General features: G+C 45.4%; 1 protein-coding gene across 4 annotated transcripts in view; it reads right to left on the minus strand.

The window, feature by feature from the left end:
* The window catches only part of RHBDL2 (rhomboid like 2), a 52,173-nt gene extending 35,359 nt beyond the window's left edge, over positions 1-16,814 (minus strand). For 2 of the 4 annotated variants that reach the window (XM_015070331.3, XM_053211790.1), the window contains exons 1-2: positions 16,541-16,814; positions 12,552-12,645 (exon numbers count right to left, since the gene is read on the minus strand). The gene's annotated coding sequence lies outside the window, so the exon portion shown is untranslated. Of the gene's footprint in view, positions 1-6,091; positions 6,284-12,551; positions 12,646-16,540 lie in introns of those variants that run through there. The other 2 variants (XM_015070332.3, XM_027059604.2) reach the window with 2 other exon arrangements.
* Between the last annotated feature and the right edge of the window lie 2,313 nt (positions 16,815-19,127).

Below are 19,127 nucleotides of genomic sequence, written 5' to 3' on the forward strand. Positions count from 1 at the left end.
ATCTTCTGCTCCCACACTTGAATTTCTGAGCACAGCTCACCACCCTGGAAACATTACTAATCAAACAATGAAAAGACTATCCATACTTTTGGGGCTGTGGGAAACAGGTGCAGCCTTTTGGGAAGGCAACTGGGCAGTAATTGCCCAAAATAGAAAAGCATATAACTTTCAACAGAACCACCCTCCTCCTAGAAATCTATCCTGCAAATGTATCTGAGCAAGTATACAAAGCTATATTTCAAAGATGTTCAGTGCAGAACTATTTACAGCAGTGAAAAATCACAAAGAACTAGAATGTACCTCAGTTGGGGTGTTGCATTTCCTGCCCATTCCAATCCTTAGGTAGTTAATTCTTCCTTACACTGTGCTGAAATCTGCTCACCAGCACATTTGCTCCCGGGTCCAATGTTTTCCTCCCTAGGCTAATCTAAGGTTATGGCGTTAATTTTGTCCCTGCATGGGCATGGCCTGGATATTCCATGGGCTCTGCAGGTCAAAGTTGGGGTAGGGTCTCTGGAAGCATACTTTAGATTACCGGAATTTTTGGAGGCCCAATTAAATAAGGCAGGAGTCTCAAAACAAGTCAGCAATGAATACAACACATCATAGTCTTAAAGAGATATAAATGGATCTGCAGCTATCAAATTATTCACTTTGTCACTCTCATCACAGTGTGATATATTGAGAGGCATTATTTACTGCACTGATTGTGTTTCTTACTAAGCAAAAATCATCCAGGTTTCTTGAGCTTTCTTTAATGTTGGCTTGATGTTGTGCCTCACCTCCTTCCTTTTATCTTTAGCAGGTGGCTGTCAACTCTGTGGAAATCTCTCTCTCTCTCTCCTTCTCCGCCCCACCCTCCCACCCAGATCAAAATCAGGTGGCGCTGCTGTGAAAAGTCCTCATCCTACCAGTATGGAACAACGAAGGTGGACTGTTAAAAAGAATGTTGGAGGAGTAGAAAAGACTCATGTTCTTCAAGTTAAAATGAAGATATTCCCCCTGTGCATCAAAGACTTTCTCTTCATGGTTGCCAAGTATTCCTTTTTTTAAAGTTGGCTCCATGCCCCATGTGGCCCTCAAACTCACAATCCTGAGATCAAGAGTCAAATGTCTACCAACTGAGCCAGCCAGGTATCCGAGCAAGGATTCTCAAGAAAAGGAAAAGTGGGGAGGCTCAACCGGCTAAGCGTCTGACTCTTGGTTTCCGCTCAGGTCATGATCTCACAGTTTGAGTTTGAGCCCTGCATCGGACTTCACACTGTCAGTGCAGAGCCTACTTGGGATTCTCTCTCTCTCTCCCTCCCTCTCTGCCCTGCCCCTCCCCTCCCCCGCCTCTCTCTCATTCTCTCAAAATAAATAAATAAATAAATAAATAAACAAACAAACAAACAAACAAACAAACTTAAAAAAGAAATTAGAGGAAAACTGGAAAGAACTTCCTTACATCCTGTCTTTGTGTGGAATAAGCATTGCTCATGATATGAATCATGGAGCCACTGTGTTGGCCAAGGATTGGAAAGGGTGGGGCAATGCTCATTTACCCAGAACACTCTTCTGCCTTAAAAAAAAAAAAAGTAGAGGGCGCCTGGGTGGTTGAGTGGATGAAGCGTCCAACTTTGGCTCAGGTCATGATCTAGCATGATCTAGAGGTTTGTGAGTTTGAGCCTCACATCAGGCTCTGTGCTGACAGCTCAGAGCCTGGAGCCTGCTTCAGATTCTGTGTCTCCAGCTCTCTGCCCCTCCCCCACTCACGCTCTGTCTCTCTTTTCTCTCAAAAATAAATAAACATGAAAAAAAATTTTTTTAATGTAGAGAGAGATTTCCCTAAGGAGATTTACACAGGAGACCCTTGACAATGGCAAGAGATTTTTCCAAAGACCTTTCAAGAGCTGGGGTACCTGGGTGGCTCAGTGGGTTAGGTGTCTGACTTTGGCTCAGGTCATGATCTTGCCGTTCATGAGTTCGAGCCCCACATCAGGCTCTGTGCTGACAGCTCAAAGCTTGGAGCCTGCTTCGGATTCTGTGTCTCCCTCCCTCTCTGCCCCTCTCCCGTTCACACTCTGTCTCTGTCTCTCAAAAAATGAATAAACATTAAAAAAAATTTTTTTAAAGACCTTTCAAGAGCCTTAGTAAACCATATAGTATCTCCCAAAATTATGTTAAAAATTATGGCCAGAAAATTTTAAGCGATTGCATTTCAGACCCTAAATAATTCTACAATTGCAGGTGTAAGGTTATTTATAAAGTTTGTTATGTGAGAAATATCAATTAACTATATTCAACACTCTGCACCCAAGGTCCCAAAGAAGAAAAGAAAATAGAACCTTGGTTCATTAATTGTGCCTCTTTCGTCTTTATGTAAACTTTAACCTCTCTCTTGAAGACCAGTTTCTTCACTGGCTGAAGCACTCATTAAAACAACTTGCCAAAGCACTTTTCCTTGTACCTATGTGACGCACATCATACATCTCTTGGTGTCAGGGATCCTAGACACCGCTGAACCTGACATTCCATGCCAATGTACCCAAGACTTCTACCTGTGGCAAAACATAAAAAATAAAAGTCACTTTCTCAAACCTCTTCACTTTCTTCTCATTTCTAAATCTGGCACTACCAAGTGATTTATTTTTAGGAGTCTTTTCTACTCCAACAAGAAACAAAGACTTTAGTCACTACATGCAGGTTACATAAAGGCTGTAACTAGTAGAGAAGAGTGAAGTCATGTGAGATGTCAAAGTGGAATGATGGGCCTGGCTCACTAACTAAATGACTAGCAAAATCATTCAGTTCACATTCATTCACAACGGGCCTTTGAGGGTAGCTAATGAAATACGAAAACTGTTAAGTGTTGAATCTGCACATGTCAAGGACTCCCAGTACATTCTTTTGATAATGCTTATATAATGGTCATTTGTCAGGGTTCTTGGAGAATTCCCAATCTCATGAATCCCGCTGGGCAGCAGGGACCACTTCCCACTACGGAAGGTAAAAATTCCCAATCCTAACTGTTCCAGGTCCCTAGGCACCTGGGGCTCAGGTATGTAACTTGGGCTTGACCCATTAGCTGCATTTGCTTAGGATTTTTGAGGCTGGAGCTTCAAGACTGGTTGAGTTCTTTCCAGTGGTGACGATAAAGCAGGGGCAACAGTGTCCACTGTCCAGCCTCGCCATTGGGTCAGTTTGACATCCAGCATCCAAGGCCAGCTGTATCTTGGATACAGGCTGCAGCAATGAACATGGAGCTGCAGAAGCAATAGGGCCATTTTCACCTACCTGGCTCTGTGATGATTTTGGTGTAGTTCTCTGCCACAGGGAGTCAAGATGGAAATAGGCACCCAGAAAAGGAAAGGGATTTGCATCTCTGAAAACCCAGAGGACTAAGTCAGGCCCACCTTCCCTTCTTCATCTCATGCAGGAGAGCACAGGCACAGCTACCCGCCTTAGGACAACTCTTAGGTCTCCCTTTGTCTCGGCTTACTTCTCAAACCTTGTTTCTGCAGCCTTCCAGTGATTTTGTAACCTACCTTTGATACTGTGAAATACTAAGAAACAAATATTTTCCCACCCAGTTCCTGGCACAGAGCTCCTAAAACCTCTGGAATTTCCTGAGTGACAGGGGTGGGAGGAGCATCTTCTATTATTCATAATAAGCCCCTTTCAACCACACCTGAGTTTATGCTAATGAAGTGACTCTTGGAGGATAGGGCTGGTTGCCTAAGGAAATGACCACGGGATTAGAGGTTAGAGGGTTGGAACTTGCAGGCCCACCTCTGGGAATGGAAGAAGGGCTAGAGATGGCGCTTCATCACCAACAGTCAATAACCAATCATGCCTATGTAATGGAACCTCCATAAAAACTCTAAGCAAAAGGTTCATAGAGCTTCCAGGTTGGTAACCACAGTGAGGCGCTGGGAGAGCAAAACACCCAGAGAGGGCATGGAAGTTCTACATCCTTTCCTGTATACCCTGCTCTATGCATCTCTTTCATTTGGTTGCTCTTGACTTGTATCCTTTATGATAAGCCAGTACTAATAAGTAAAGCCCTCTCCTAAGTTCTGTGAGCTGTTCTAGCAAATTATTAAGCCCAAGGAAGTGGGGCAGGGGGGGAGGGATCACAGAAACCCCAAATTATAGCCAGTTGATCAAAAGTACTGGAAGTCCAGACTTGCAACTGGGGTTTGAAGTGGGGAGCAGTCATATGAAACTGAGCCCTTAGCCAGTGGGGAAGTTAGTGGCAGAATTGCTTGGTGTGAAAAACCCACATATTTGGTGTCAGAAGTGTGAATAGGAGTCGAGAAATAGTTTTTATTTTCCCACCCAATGTGCTTTCAATAAAATTTGTTTACTGGTGTAATCAACCTGAATCACTCTCTGCCCTTGCAACCAAGAACCTAATTACACCTGAATAGCCAAGAAACTCTTCTACCTGCGGTCTTCCTGTTATAAGTTAAACTCATTTCTTGTTCTGTGTGAGGGAGACACAGTGCAAGGAGAGCACAGAACCAGGAGACCTGTTTTTTGGTCTAGACTCTGCCACTTCCTGGCTGTGTGAGCTGGAGCCTGTCCCTTCCATACTCTGAACCATGGCTCTCTCTCACGTGCACAGTGAATTGGACAATCTGCCCCCCCAGACCAGTAGTTCTCTAAACTGGCTATGCCTTAGAATCTCCTTGAGCATTTGTTTTTCAACATCAGTTTCCATATAGCTTCCTGGGCCCCACTCCTGAAAACACTAATTGGATAGATTTAGCAGATCTCTGACAAGTGATGTAGAGACAGCAGCACCTTGGAGACCACAAAGTAAGGACTCCAGGGTCCAGTCCTCTGACAAACTCTGTGATCATCCAACAGAGAGTTCCTGGCACACAGGAGGTGTTTGGAAAATACTTACACCTGTGTAAAGGGTAAACAAACTCTCTGCAACTTTTCTGTAAATCTAAAATTATTCCAAAATAAAAGGTTTATTTGAAAGAATACTGGAAGGAGGGGAGCCTGGGCAGCTCAGTCAGTTAAGCGCCCGACTTCAGCTCAGGTCATGATCTCACCTGAGTTCAAGCTCTGCATCAGGCTCTGCACTGACAGCACAGAGCCTGCTTCAGATCCTGTGTCTCCCTCTCTCTCTCTGTCCCTCCCCTGCTTGCTCTCTCTCAAAAATAAATAAACATTGAAAACAAACAAACAAACAAAAAACGGATACTGGAAGGAAGGAGAGGGGAATCTATCCAGACCACATTAACCAAAACTCTTACATCACTTTTTGTTGAAAAGCGCCTCCCACTACCCTTTTCCTCTACATTCCATCCTATTATCATTCCCATCGCTGACCTGTCAGAGGAGACCCATAGAGCCACCACACCCTCATGGCTACAAAAGGACTTGTCAGCTGACTTTTTGCTCGGCACTGTGAAGATCCGAGTTCTGCTCCCAGCATAGTCCTTCATTTCTCTGTGCCTCAGTGTCCTCAGCTGTCAAACAGACCCCCTTTCTCTCCTTAGTATCTCACAGAATTATTGTAAGAAGCAAATGAAATAAGAGTTGCCATAAGAGTGGGCACTTTACTGCCTGCCAGATTCTATGCTAAGCACTCAATGAGCATTCTCTTCATTATTTTTCACGACCTTATAAAATAGGATAATAACAAAAAAAAATTGTTTTTAATAAAACAGGATAATAACACCCCCATTTTATAGATAAGGAAACTCAGGCTCCAAAGTAACTTGATCAAGGTAACACAGCCAGTGAGGGGAGAGCTGGGAGAGGAACCCAGGGTGTCTGACCCACAGACCCTGTGTGCTCCTCGGCCCTGTGATTTCTGTGCACCAAGTGTTAAAGAAGCATACATCTTTATGTTGATTATGTTCATCCCATCTTTCCCTCTACCCTAATATCCCTCTTCTTCCCCCAGCTCCCCAAACAGACCCACACCAGAGCCTGGGGGTTTCCAAGTGGCAGGCCATCAGCCCAGAGGATGGGGCTGGGAATCCCCACCATTCCCACTGCGGCCACAGGGAGTCAAGATGGAAACAGGCACCCAGGAAAGGAAAGGGATTTGCCTCTCTGAAAACCCAGAGGACTAAGTCAGGCTCACCTTCCCTTCTTCATCTCACCCAGGAGAGCACAGGCACAGCCACCCGCCTTAGGACAACTCCTCTTTGGCAGAAAGAGACTTTCGATCATTAGTTTGTGCTGTTTTGCTAGTTGCATTCAAATGAGTAGGTTTTAAATATCTGAATTGTTTCTTTAAACAGCTGGCCCCACCCATTCATTGGTACCAGGCTGGCCCTTGCCAAGGCTGAGTCCTGCCTTGATGTGGCCTGGGAGCCCAGGAGGCTGGGCGGCAGGCTGTGCTGGGTGTACCCAGTTTTTGCCCAGCCGGACCTGGCGGGGAGGCTTTTGGTGGCGTTGCTAGGCAACCTGGGTAATTGGAGAGGCCACAGATTGGGCTTCTGGGCCACAGAGATTAACAGCCTCCTTCATCACACTGCAAACCATCATTATGCCCAGTTCCAGGGGCCTGCAGCAATCTCTGCGGTTTAGCCTGAAAGAGCGCTTTTTTAGCTACAGAAATTAAGAACCAGCCTTTCAATATTATGGGTTTGTGGCTGTGGTTGTTTTCTTTTTGCTACATCTCTGAGGATACACTTGGAACAAATAAGCAAAAGATTTAAAAACAAAAAATGCTTTCACAAACCCCCTTTTCCAGAAGTTTTTCTTATTCCTAAAGCAAAGCAAACTTGCACTCAACTTTGAGGGTAACTAAGGCAGAGACACTCTGCCTCCTGAGGTCTCTGCACACCCACTGTGTGTTAAAAGCTTCTCCCTTGGAATCCCACACAACCGTGGCTATGATTCGGGGTGGGGAACCGGGGCCTTTGTCACGGGCAAGGCCTCTCAATAGGAAAATGTCTTTTTGTGTCTCTCCCATTAACAGCAATTGTAATATCTCCCCCTTCCTAGTCTACAGAACCACTTTTACTTCTACCATTTCAGTGGATCCTCCTAGCTGCCCTGTGAAGATGACATCATTATTATTCCCATTTTACAGATGAGCAATGAAAGCAAGAGAGGCAACTGTGATCATATACCTACCCAGTCACACGAAAGCTGGGACATAAGGCCATTTTTCTGAGGCGATCCTGAGCTCTCCACTATACTATACTACTTTCCCCAGAGCTATCTAAGATATGACATATATATTTGTACCTTATTGTAATATAAGTAATAGAACAATAATACACACTGGTGTAGAGACACAAGAACCTCATCCTGTACCTCATACTGTCCTCAACACATCATCCTTGTTGATTGTGGTCAGGCTTTCAAAGCTGCCTCGTGTACACTAAGGAATATGGAAGAATTCCCAGAGATGGACACCCTATTTAGCTACGTTAACAGACCTAGCATACCAGAGTGCAGGGCTCAAGAGAGACACTGACCCTGAGCCACCTCTTCCTTAATTCAAGGAGAGGACTCTGTTTGATAGCATTATGATACTACTACATTAGTGCCTTAAGTAAGGAGGCAGAATCATTGCTTTCATTAGATATTTGTAGGTACTTTTCAAAAGGTCTTTTAGTACCTCATTGGCAATGTTTCTTGAACAGTGGTCTTTTGATAATGACCAACTGTGCTAGTGTGCACAGGACTAGGGATTTCTTGGGATGTAGAACTTGGGACACTAAAATCAGGACAGTGCTGGGCAAACTGAGGACAGTCACCTGTCATAGACCACCTACATCAGAATCATCCAGGGAGGTCAGGTGAAAGTGGCTGGTTCTAATCCTATGGCAGTGGTTCTTAACCTTGGCCACACATCAGAATTATCTGAGAGGATTATAAAAAAATATTGATGTTTGGGCTCACCCCAGAACAATGGCATCAGAGCCTCTGGAGCGAGGGCCTGGATACTGTATATTTTAATGTGCAACCCAGACTGAAAGCTCATACCCTAGAGATTTGGATTCAGAGGGTCCAGGCTGGGGTCTTGCCCAGGAATCGGCATGCCTTTTTGACAGCTCCCCAGGGGATTCTTATGTACACCGTGGTACATAAGACCAATGAATGGTGGTTTAATGACCAATGAATTCTTACATGATGTATGCATTCACTGGACAAGCATTCCCTGAATGCCTTCTGTATGTTGGGCTCTGGAAACACAAAGGAAAAAACAAAACAAAACAAAACAAAACAAAATACCTCCTGTTTCCAGGCCCTCCCTACCCAGCAAGGAATAAAATTCTACACATTGTTCCAACACGGTATACTGTGATTTAGATTTATAAAGTGAGTCAGCACCAGCAGGGTGATTACAGTTAATCTGTTCACAGAAACCTAGTGTGATACACAGATATATATATATAGAGAGAGAGAGGGATTTGTTTCTCCCGTCCTTGAATCTGGGCTAGCCCTGTGACAGGCTTTGACCAATAATACGTGGTAGAAGTAGCACCTCCCAAGGCCAAGCTTTAAGCCTGCAGCCCCCACTCTTGTTCCTCTTGGAAACCTGATTCCATATAAGAAAGTTGGCTACTGGGGCATTTGGCTGTAAAGCATGCAGCTCTTGACCTCGGGGTCCTGAGGTTAAGCCCCATGTTGGGCATAGAGCTTACTTTTAAAATACAAATAAATAATAATAACAGAAGATAAAGGAGCACGTGGGGTGGCCCTGTCAATTAAACATCCAACTTCCGCTCAGGCCATGATCTCTCAGTTCGTGAGTCTGAGCCCCGCACCAGCGGGCTCTCTGCTGTCAACACAGAGCCTGCTTCGGATCCGCTATCTCCTTCTCTCTCTGCTCCTCCCCAGCCTACGCTCTCTCTCTCTCTCTCTCTCAAAAATGAGTAAACATTTTTTTTTAAAAAAAGTAAAAACTAATAATAATAAGGCTGACTACCTTGAAGCCACCATGTAATGAGGAAGTCCAAGCTACTCATATGGAGAGAGAGACCATGTAGAAGAGCACCAAGGTGCCACACCTATGAGTGAGTGAAGCCTTCTTAGACCTTATAGCCCAGCTCATCCACCAACTGAATATAGCCAAGTCAGTGACGCCAGCCAATACTATACAGGGCAGAAGAACGGCTCAGCTGGACCCCGCCCAAATTCCAGACCCACAAAATCATGACAAAATAAAATGATTGTTGTTTTAAGCCACCACATTTTGGGGTGATTTGTTAACACAGCAATAGTTACCAACATACGTCACCAGAACTAGAAGACAGAATGGCGTCCCATACCATTCCGCCTTCCCATTAGCATTGTCCATCTTGGTATCCCTCCAGAGAGTAGACTGCTGATGTCTTACCTGAAATAGTCTCCATCTCAGTTTCCACTCCTGCCCCCGCCCTCCAAAACAAACACAACTATAAATCAGAGTCTAGCAGAATATAGCAACTCTCTCCTTAAAACCTCTTAAAGGGGAGCACTTGGGTGGCTCAGATGGTTGAGCGACCAACTCTTAATTGCGGCTCAGGGCTTGATCTCGCAGTTCGTGGGATCAAGCCCCATGTTGGGCTGCAGCGCAGAGCCTGCTTGGGATTTTCTCTCCCTCTCTCTCTGCCCCTCCCCCCCTCACACTCTCATACTCTCACTCTCTCAAAATAGATAAACATTAAGAAAACACCTCTCAATGGTTTCCCACTGTCTTCCAGATAAATACAAGATCCTTATCAAGGCTGGTAAGGTCCTGCACAACCTAACTTCTGCCTTCTTTGTAGAATTTTACCACACTCCCCCAAACTCTATTTTTTCTTTTATACACTGTTTCCCTTTTATATATATGTATTTTTATTGAAATATTATTTTTGGGGCGCCTGGGTGGCTCAGTCGGTTGAGCGTCCGACTTCGGCTCAGGTCATGATCTCACAGCTCGTGAGTTCGAGCCCCGCGTTCAGGCTCTGTGCTGACAGCTCAGAGCCTGGAGCCTGCTTCTGCTTCTGCTTCTGTGTCTCCCTCTCTCTTTGCCCCTAACCCCCTCGCATTCTGTCTCTGTCTCTGTCAACAATAAATAAACATTAAAAAAAATTTTTTTTAAATGAAATATTATTTTTATTGAAGTATTATTAGTTTCAGGCATATAAAATAATGATTCAACAATTATATACATTACAAAATGCTCACCACAATAGGTGTAGTTACCACCTGTCACCATATAACATTACTGTAGTACTATTGACTATATTCCTATGCTGTACTTTTCATCCCCATGACTTATTTTATAAGTGGAAATTTGTACCCCTTTATCCCCTCCACTTATTTCACCTATCCCACCTCCACCTGCTTTTGGCAACCACCAGTTTATTCTCTGTTTATCCATTTGCTTTGTTTTTTAGATTCCACAAATAAGTAAAGTAGTTGTCTTTCTGTCTGATTTATTTCACTTAGCATAATACCCTCTAGGTCCATCCACGTTGTTACGAATGGCAAGATTTCATTCTTTTTTATGGCTGAATAGCATTCCATTTTATATATCACATCTCCTTTACCCATTCATCTACTGGTGGACCCTGAGGTTACTTCCCTATCATGGCTATTGTAAATAATGTTACAATAAACATAGGGGTGCAGGCATCTTTTTGAATGAGTGTTTTCAGGGTGCCTGGGTGGTTCAGTCGCTTCTCTTAAGCATCCGACTCTTGATTTCGCCTCAGGTCATGATCTCATGGTTCATGAGTTCAAGCCCCGTGTCAGGCTCTACCCCAACAGCTTGCAGCCTGCTTGGGATTCTCTCTCTCCCTCTCTCTCTCTTTCTCTCTCTCTCTCTCTGCTCCTCTCTCTTTCAAGATAAAAAAAATAAACATTAAAAAAAAAATGAATTAGTGTTTTCATTTTCTTCAGGTAAATACCCAGAATAAGAATTTCTGGATCACATGCCATTTCAATTTTTAACTTTTTTTTAGGAAATTCCATAATGTTTTCCACAAGTTCTTCTTTCTATCCCAGGAACACCCCAAGCTTTCTCCTGCCTCAGGGTCTTTGCACTTGCCATTCCCTTGACCTAAACCTTTCTCCCTCACCCCTTCACCCCTCCCACACACCCTAATGTATATACACAAGGCTACCTCCTTCATAACAAAGAGCACCGCCCTAGGAAGTCTTCCTTGACCCACCCCTCTGCTCACCCCAGATATTCTTTCAGATTCCTCAGCTTATTTGCTCCCAGCACTTGTCACCATCTAAAAATACCTGGTGTGTTTATTCATTGTCTGTCTTTTCTACTCGAATATGAACTGCAGAAAAAATAGAGAATGTGTATTTTTGACTCCAACTGTAGGTGCTCAGTAAAAGTTTGCTAAATAAGCCATCGAGAAATGGAGAAGGAAGGTAGTATGGAGTAACAGAAATCACAGCAATCAGAAAACCCTGATCTTGCTTCACTTCTGCCTCTGCTTACCTGCGGACAAGCCACTTCAGCTCCTGAGTCCTGACCACAAACCTCATCACCACCATGATGCACATGGCCAGTGATGTGTAATATATACCATATGCCAGAAGTCTTCACATTGTTTTGCTCACGAATCCCCATTAGATTTTTTTTTTATGTTTATTTAGTTTTGAGAGAGAGAGAGAGAGAATGAGTGAGTATGCATGAGCAGGGGAGGGGCAGGGAGAGAGGGAAACAGAGGATCTGAAGCAGGCTCTGGGCAGACAGCAGAGAGCCTGATGCGGGGGCTCAGGCTCACAAACCATGAGATGTGACTTGAGCCGAAGGGAGAGGTTCAACTGACTGAGCCACCCAGGTGCCCCCCCCCCATCAGATTTTGAAAAAGCTATGACCCTTTCACACATTTTTATGATAATGACTAAAATTATGTTTCACAAGTTAAAATAGTTTCCAAGATAGAATTTTCTGGGGAGTGCCTGGCTGGCTCAGTTGGTAGAGCAAGTTAACTCTTGACCTTGGGGTTGTGAGTTCGAGCCCCACGTTGGGTGTGGAGATTACTTAAAAATAAAATCTTTTAAAAATACCAGAAGAGAGAATTTTCTGGCATAGTCTTATTAGAAACACGCATCTAAACCTTGAAGCTATAGATTTAGCTGATTCAATTTATGAAAAATGTCTGCCATGCAATCCAGTTGTTAAAGTCAGGCCTTACTGTCAAACCAATCTGCCAAACCAGAATAATTCTCTATCTGTAAGAAAATCCACCTTCATTTTTAAAATTTCTACAAATGAGTTTATCTATATCCCCATGACAATTAACTCAGGTCCCAATTAACTCTACGATACAATAGAAAAAGAGCTAAGGCACATACATTTAAAGTAGAGTAGCATAATGGTTAAAAGCACGAATTCTAGAGGGGAGGTTCTGGAGTTCAAGTCCTGATTCTGCCACTTAATAGCTCTGTGACCTTGGGTGACTTATTAAATCTGTGGTTGCTGGGGTCCCTGGCTGGCTCAGTCAGTAAAGCACACAGCTCTCAATCTCAGGGATTGTGAGTTCAAGCCCCAAGGTGGTGTAGAGCTTACTTAAAAAATAATAATAAAACAAATGAAAAGTAAATTCTAAGAGTCTGTAGTAAGGCACCACCCCTTCAGTTTATCTTACCTAATCTCTCAGGAACAAAGCATTCTCCAATTATCCTGGTTTTTAAATCCCCAAACAATGCACCATAGAATGATTCAGGACAAATCTAGTAAAGCTAGAGAAAGGAAACAACAAAAGCAGAGTTAGGGTCTCCTGGCTGGCTCAGTTGGTAAAGCATGTGGCTCTCAATATCAGGGTCTTGAGTCTAAGCCCCACATTGGACATGAAGCTGGAAGGGAAGGGAAGGGAAGGGAAAGGAAGGGAAGCCAGAAGGGAAAGGAAGGGAAGGGAAGGGAAGGGAAGGGAAGGGAAGGGAAGGGAAGGGAAGGGAAAGGAAGGGAAGGAAGGGAAGAAGCAGGGAAGGAAGGAAGGAAGGAAGGAAGGAAGGAAGGAAGGAAGGAAGAGAGTTCACAAGGATAACTTAAAAGAATCTAGTCAAGCAGATTGCTGTTAGGAAATACCTATAGAATCTGAAGGTCTGGACACTGATTCTCTGAAAGCTATCCATGCCCACGTACCCCCAGTTCCATATTTAACACAAACTCCAGGGCATATTCAAAGCCTAATATAATTCCTGGTGTCCCGCCTACAACTCCTTCTCTCTCCTTTACGTAAGAAAGCACAAATTAGCAAGCAGTATACCCCAAAATTTGCTCCCAATTATGCAAATGTAAATCATTTGTATATTTCAATACTTTTATTAGAAAGAATAGATCAGGGGCACCTGGGTGGCTCAGTTAGTTAAGCATCTCTTGAATTTGGCTCAGGTCATGATCTCACGGTTCATATGTTCGAGCCTCGCATCAGGCTCTGCGCTGACAGTGCAGAGCCTGCTTGGGATTCTCTCTCTGTCCCTCTCTCGCTGCCCCTCCCCCATTCATTCTCTCTCTTTCTCCCCCCCCCCCCCGCCCTGTCTCTCTCTCAAAATAAATAAATAAACTTTAAAAAAAAAAAAAAAGAATGGATTGGCTGTAACCCAGCAAACAGCTGAGGACAAAGCACCAGTAGATCAGGACACAAGGCAAGTTAGGAGGCCCTTCATGAACCATTATGAAGCCCAAAAAAGGAAGTCCTAACCCAGATCCTAAAAAGAAAGGTTCATTTGCTCAGACAGGTAGGAACTCTGTTAGGCCTAGAGATCTTGGTGCCATTTCCGTGACCCCCATGCATCAGCCACACTTCTGAAATACAAATCAGATCGTGTCCTCCTTTTGCTAAATCCCTTCAATAGTTACCCAATACCCTTGGGATAAAATCTAGTGTCCTTGACAAGGCTCATGACCTGAGCCCTGCCTATTTATCCATCCTCATTTCTTGCCATTCTTCCATATATACTCTCCACTTCAGCCATACTGAGTCCCTAGTGATCCCAGCTCCCACCCTGCACTAAGCCTTTTCATGAGCATCTCTCTCTGCCAGAATCTTCCCTCCCCAATTTGTTCACCTGGTGAAGTTCTAACAACCCCTTCAAGACCCTGTCCTAAACACCTCCTCTGCAAAGCCTTACTGAACATCGACCATGAGCCTGCCATTGGCTAGGCCCTGGATACAGTAGAGAACAAAGCCAACACGGTAGAATTAAATGCCCCTCATAGTTCCCTCTCCAGGCTCTGCTCCTGTCTAGGGTACCGTGTATTCTTTGTGTTATCACCATCTCCTCCACAAGGCTGTGAGTGCCTTGAGGATAAGACTTCAGTTTTATTCATCTTTGAATCCCTATCAGGGAGCCCACAGAATGTATCAAAAAAATGTTTCTTGGAGCAATTTAGCCACAAAGGACTCATGCAATATTTCTTTTTTTTTTAATTTTTTAAAAAGTTTATTTATTTATTTTGAGAGAGAGAGAGAGAGAGAGAGAGAGAGAGATCCCAAGCAAGCTCTGCGCTGTCAGATCATGACCTGAACTGAAGTAGGAGGCTTAACCGACTGAGCCACCCAGGCAACCCCAAACACTTCTGTATTAGGGATATACAAAGTGCTGGTTACACAACTGTGAACAAACAGACATGGTCCCTGCCCTCTTGGGACCAACAGAACACTTGACTGAATGAATGATGGATGAATAAGTGAATGAATTCATGAATCAGGAAGAGGTGTGCTCCTCCCCGCTGGGACGAAGCAGCCCAGAGCAGGAGATGTCCAGGAATTAAGAAACTGGTGTCTAGGAATTTGGGAGAATGATCATGTCCTTTTGTTCTTTCCCATACAGAGGGACTTGAAAGACAAGGAGTTGAACAAAGAGCATGGAGTCTAGAGTCTGACCTAGTCTTGAATTCTGGATCCATTAGTTACTAGCCATGTGACCTTAGACAATCCCTTAGCCTGTTAGTATCTTCATTTCTTCATCTGTAAAATGGGGATAATAATAATATCATAACAGGGTTATGATTCAATGAGATAATGCATTTAAAAGCCCTTAGGGGCGTCTGGGTGGCTCAGTGTGTACTGAGCATCAGATCTCAGCCCAGGTCATGATCTCACAGTCCCTGGGTTCAAGCGGCATTGGTCTGTCAGCACAGAGCCTGGAGCCTGCTTCAGATTCTGTCTCCATCTCTCTCTGCCCCTCCCCTACTCACTCTCTCTCTCTCCCTCTCAAAAATAAATAAACATTTTAAAAATGTTTATTTATTTATTTTTTAATTTAAAAGCCCTTAGCCTGAGGCCAGGCAGAGTTGGTTTTAGGAATTGGTAGTTCCCATCACTTGCTCAATGTGAGTGCAAATTCAGAAACTGCAGGAGAGCCTGCTGGGAACATCTTTTCCCTCCACTGCAGTCCCAGCCCTAGTCCAGTTCTTCCCTACCCAGTCCCACCCCCACCCCTTTTGAGCCTCCCTCTCCCATCTCCACCTTCCCCTTCACTACCCATTCTAGGTTTACAAGTCTGCCTAAGTGCTTTCAAGGCCAGGGGTTGTCTCACAGATCTTTACAACCCTACAGAGAGGGGAGGTGGCGGTAGGGAGGAGCAGGGCAGGAAGGGAGCCAAAGAAGGAAAGAGCACAGGTGTTTATTGAGGCCCCCACTAGTCCTGGGCACCCAGCTGGGTGCCTGATATGCTTTGTCTCCTGCCGTCATAACAACACCACTTTAGGGATGAGGAAGCCGGGGCTCAGGAAGTGAACAGGAGAGCTGGAATATGAATCCCAGTGTCTGAGCAACCCCAAAATAATCTTCCACTCTGCCAGGCTGCCCACCAGCTTATAATTATTAAACGCGTGTGAAATACATACCAGTTTTCCTATTCCCAGAGATTGTGTGCCCCCCCCCCCCAAGAATCCAGGTATATGCTCAAACAGTGATGAATAAACAAATGAATAATAACAAATGAATGAGCAAAATCCCTCAGATACCGGTACCAGGAAGGAGGAAACAAATAACGTTGGGGAGGCGCCTAGCAGGAAGAAGCTGGAGAGGCTGTTTCCCATGGCTGTGGTCTCTAATGTGGGGAAGGAGGTCTAGCAACTGGCTTGGTTGGAGGGAGAAAAAAGTTGGGGGACAGACGTGGGGAGGGAGGTTGCTTCCAGGGGGAAACGTGAAGAAGGGAGAGAAAGCCAGTGATCGACCAGAACCTTGAAGGAGAGTGGCGTGACCTGGTCCCTGCCAACCGTGTCCCTGGGGGAGAAGCCAGACACAGGCCCCCCCCCCCCCACTCCTGACTCAACATGCTACTTTTATTTATTTATTTATTTTAAGCTTATTTATTTACTTAAGGAATCTCTACACCCAAGGTGGGGCTCGAACTCACGACCTGAGATCGAGAGTCGCATGCTCCCGGGACTGAGCCAGCTGGGCGCCCCTCAACATGTTACTTTTAAAATGAAAGTTGCAGGATCCCAAGCGGCCATCCTGAAGGATACTCCCGGAAGGAGGTTGCCAAGAGAGTACCCCACGCCGGCTCCTTCCCGCAAGAGCCCCGCGGCCTCCGGCCTTTTTGACCCCCCTGGCGCTTCCTGCCCCGCGGCCTCCTCCCCACCGCGGGCCTCCCTCCACCCGTCCCAGCTCCCGCTGCTTACCTCGGGAGGCCGACGGCAGTCCCAGCCGGGACAGGCTGCACCCCCGCGTCCCAGGGCGCCTGGGCCAAGGGGCTGCCTCCCCTGCCCTGAAGTTCCCGCCCTGCCAAGAGCTCCGTGGTCCCTCCCCCAAACTAAAATCGTCTCAACAGGTTCCCAGCCGCCCAGCCCAGGGGGAGGGAGGCTGAGGAAATCCCCTCCCCGCCTTGACACCCGGCCTGGGCCGGGCCAGCCAGCTCTGCAGTCTCACTCCTGGGCTGGCCCTGGATGAATGAGTCCTCCCCTCCGCCTGCCTGGGACTGAGCCAGGGAGCCTGTGACAGGCTCTGCTCTTTCTCTGTGGCCCTGGCATTGAACTCCGTTCCTCCTCCGAGTCCTACCGTCCTGCGCTAGGTCTGCATCTGTTTCCTTCCCTACTCGGCCCCCACGGGGAAGACCTCAGCAGGGTGGTCTTTGGTTGTGCTGTGGCCGGAAACCAGATCTGGTACTGGACACCAGAGTGCAGTGACTCGATGACCCTCAGCAGAGATTTAGTGACAAGGCCCCTGGGTTCCATCAGGCAAACACATTCTGGGGCTCCTGGGTGGCTCATTAGGTTGAGCTTCAGACTTGGGCTCAGGTCATGATCTCACTGAGTTCAGCCCTGCATCGGGCTCTGCGTTGACACGGCAGAGCCTGCTTTGGATCCTGTCTCCGTCTCTCTGTGCCCCTCCCCACCTTCTCTCTCTCTCTCTCTCTCTCTCTCTCTCTCAAAATCAAATTAAAATTAAATTAAACATTTTTTTTAATTACAAAAAAAAAAATTAGTTCTATCTTGGCCCCTGGTGAAATAGGTTTACCAGTTTCTGATTATTCAATGCATTTTGGGAATAACTCTCATTGTATAATAGAGAAAGATAGGATAAAACAGGCAGAGAGGGAAATGTCGGGACCCGAGGTCCCTGGGTGGGAAAAACGTACTTTGAAACAATGCTGGGAGCTTCTGACTACAGCAAACCCCCTCCGGCTTAAGGTTCCCCTTAAGAATATAACAGACACCATCTACTCCCCCCTCAGGTTTCCCTCAGGAATTTGACTAAAGACCTAACTAAAAATAAGTAGTAGGCCATAAAATGTATGACCCACAAGGAACGATATGGCCATAGACCACCCCTCCTACAATGGAAATCAGCTAATCAGGAATGGACAACCCAGCACCTAAAGCTATCTAGCCAATAAGGATAGAACCTGAGAAGTAACAGGGGGGATGGGGGGGGGGGGTAGCAGCAGAACCTTATAAATCCAGGAACCTTTCCTATAGTCCGCAGGCATTCACTTTCCAATGACCCCTCTCTGTAAAGAGAGCTTTCCTACTGTTCTTTCCTTCTAATCGTATATTGTAACAAACTTGCCTGCTGCTCATTTCGGTCCACCTCTTCATTCTTGCAAGTGGTGAGACAACAAATCTCAGGTATTGTGGTAAAAAATCCTGCAACAGTTGTACTAGGCGCTGGGGAAAGATATGCCCTTAAATATTCTTCGTAAATTAATAAATTCTCATTTAGGATTTGTGTATCAGTTGCTTGTGACCCTCGTTAATGTGAATCAGTACCTACAAACCTCAATTCAGAGATGTTATGCTCATGTTTCTAAGCTTGCAGAATTCGGAGCCTGACTCTGAACTTGTTGAATTCACCAAGATCATGTCCCTTTGGAGCCATTGAATCAGCCTTTTCAATGCTACCCCAGCTAGCACCATCCCTCCCCACCCAACCACCATCATGGACCTTTTCCTAGTTGGAGGTTCCGTTTGAAGTTTCTACAAATGTTTGTGTGGCTTTTTTTCCTCCAGCAGCTCTTAGCTGCTTTTGCAAAGAAGATGGTAGGATTGATTCAGGTTTGAGTGGTACAGAAAGACAAGGGCCAAGTACCCTGCCACCAGGGTCCCAGCACCAAATCTCTGAGAACTGCTGTTACCCACACCATCCCTTGGGACTGGCTGTCGTATATGTATTTTGCGACCAACATTGGTCATAGTGATTGGACCAGAGAAGGACATTTGACCATCAGGGGATGGCCAACTCATTTCCCTTTCCTAAAAATTTGCATTGGAGGCAGAAAGACTCTACTCTTTTAGTTAAAATGAAAAGCAGTAAATCTGGGAGCTATAGAGAGTTCCTCATGTGGAGATATACAGTAAACTAATCTCCGTGCACTCTGAGCTTACCACATCATCTGGGGAGAAAAGTCTTTCCTTCCTGTGTGTCTCCTTTACTACTCACACACGATGCTTCACTTCTGACACTTCTGGTCACCAGCTATGTGGTCTTCCCCCACCAAGCAATTCTCTGAGACACCAGCTGGGTGCCTGACACTGTCTACCCAGAGATAGCATCAGATCCCACAGGTTAAGGGCTCAGTCCCACAAGACTGTCCACTTCAGATGCCCATCACCAGTACCCAAGTTACCCACAACTTCTTTTTTTAACTTTTTGTTTAAATTTAATTTTAGGAGGGGGGTAGAGGGCAGAGGGAGAGAGAGAAAAAGGGGTAGGGAGAGGAGAGAATGTTAAGTAGGATCCATGCTCAGTGTGGAGCCCTAAGAGGGGCTC

The sequence above is a fragment of the Acinonyx jubatus genome, chromosome C1 (genome assembly GCF_027475565.1).
Source record: "Acinonyx jubatus isolate Ajub_Pintada_27869175 chromosome C1, VMU_Ajub_asm_v1.0, whole genome shotgun sequence".
NCBI classification, from domain to species: Eukaryota; Metazoa; Chordata; class Mammalia; order Carnivora; family Felidae; genus Acinonyx; species Acinonyx jubatus.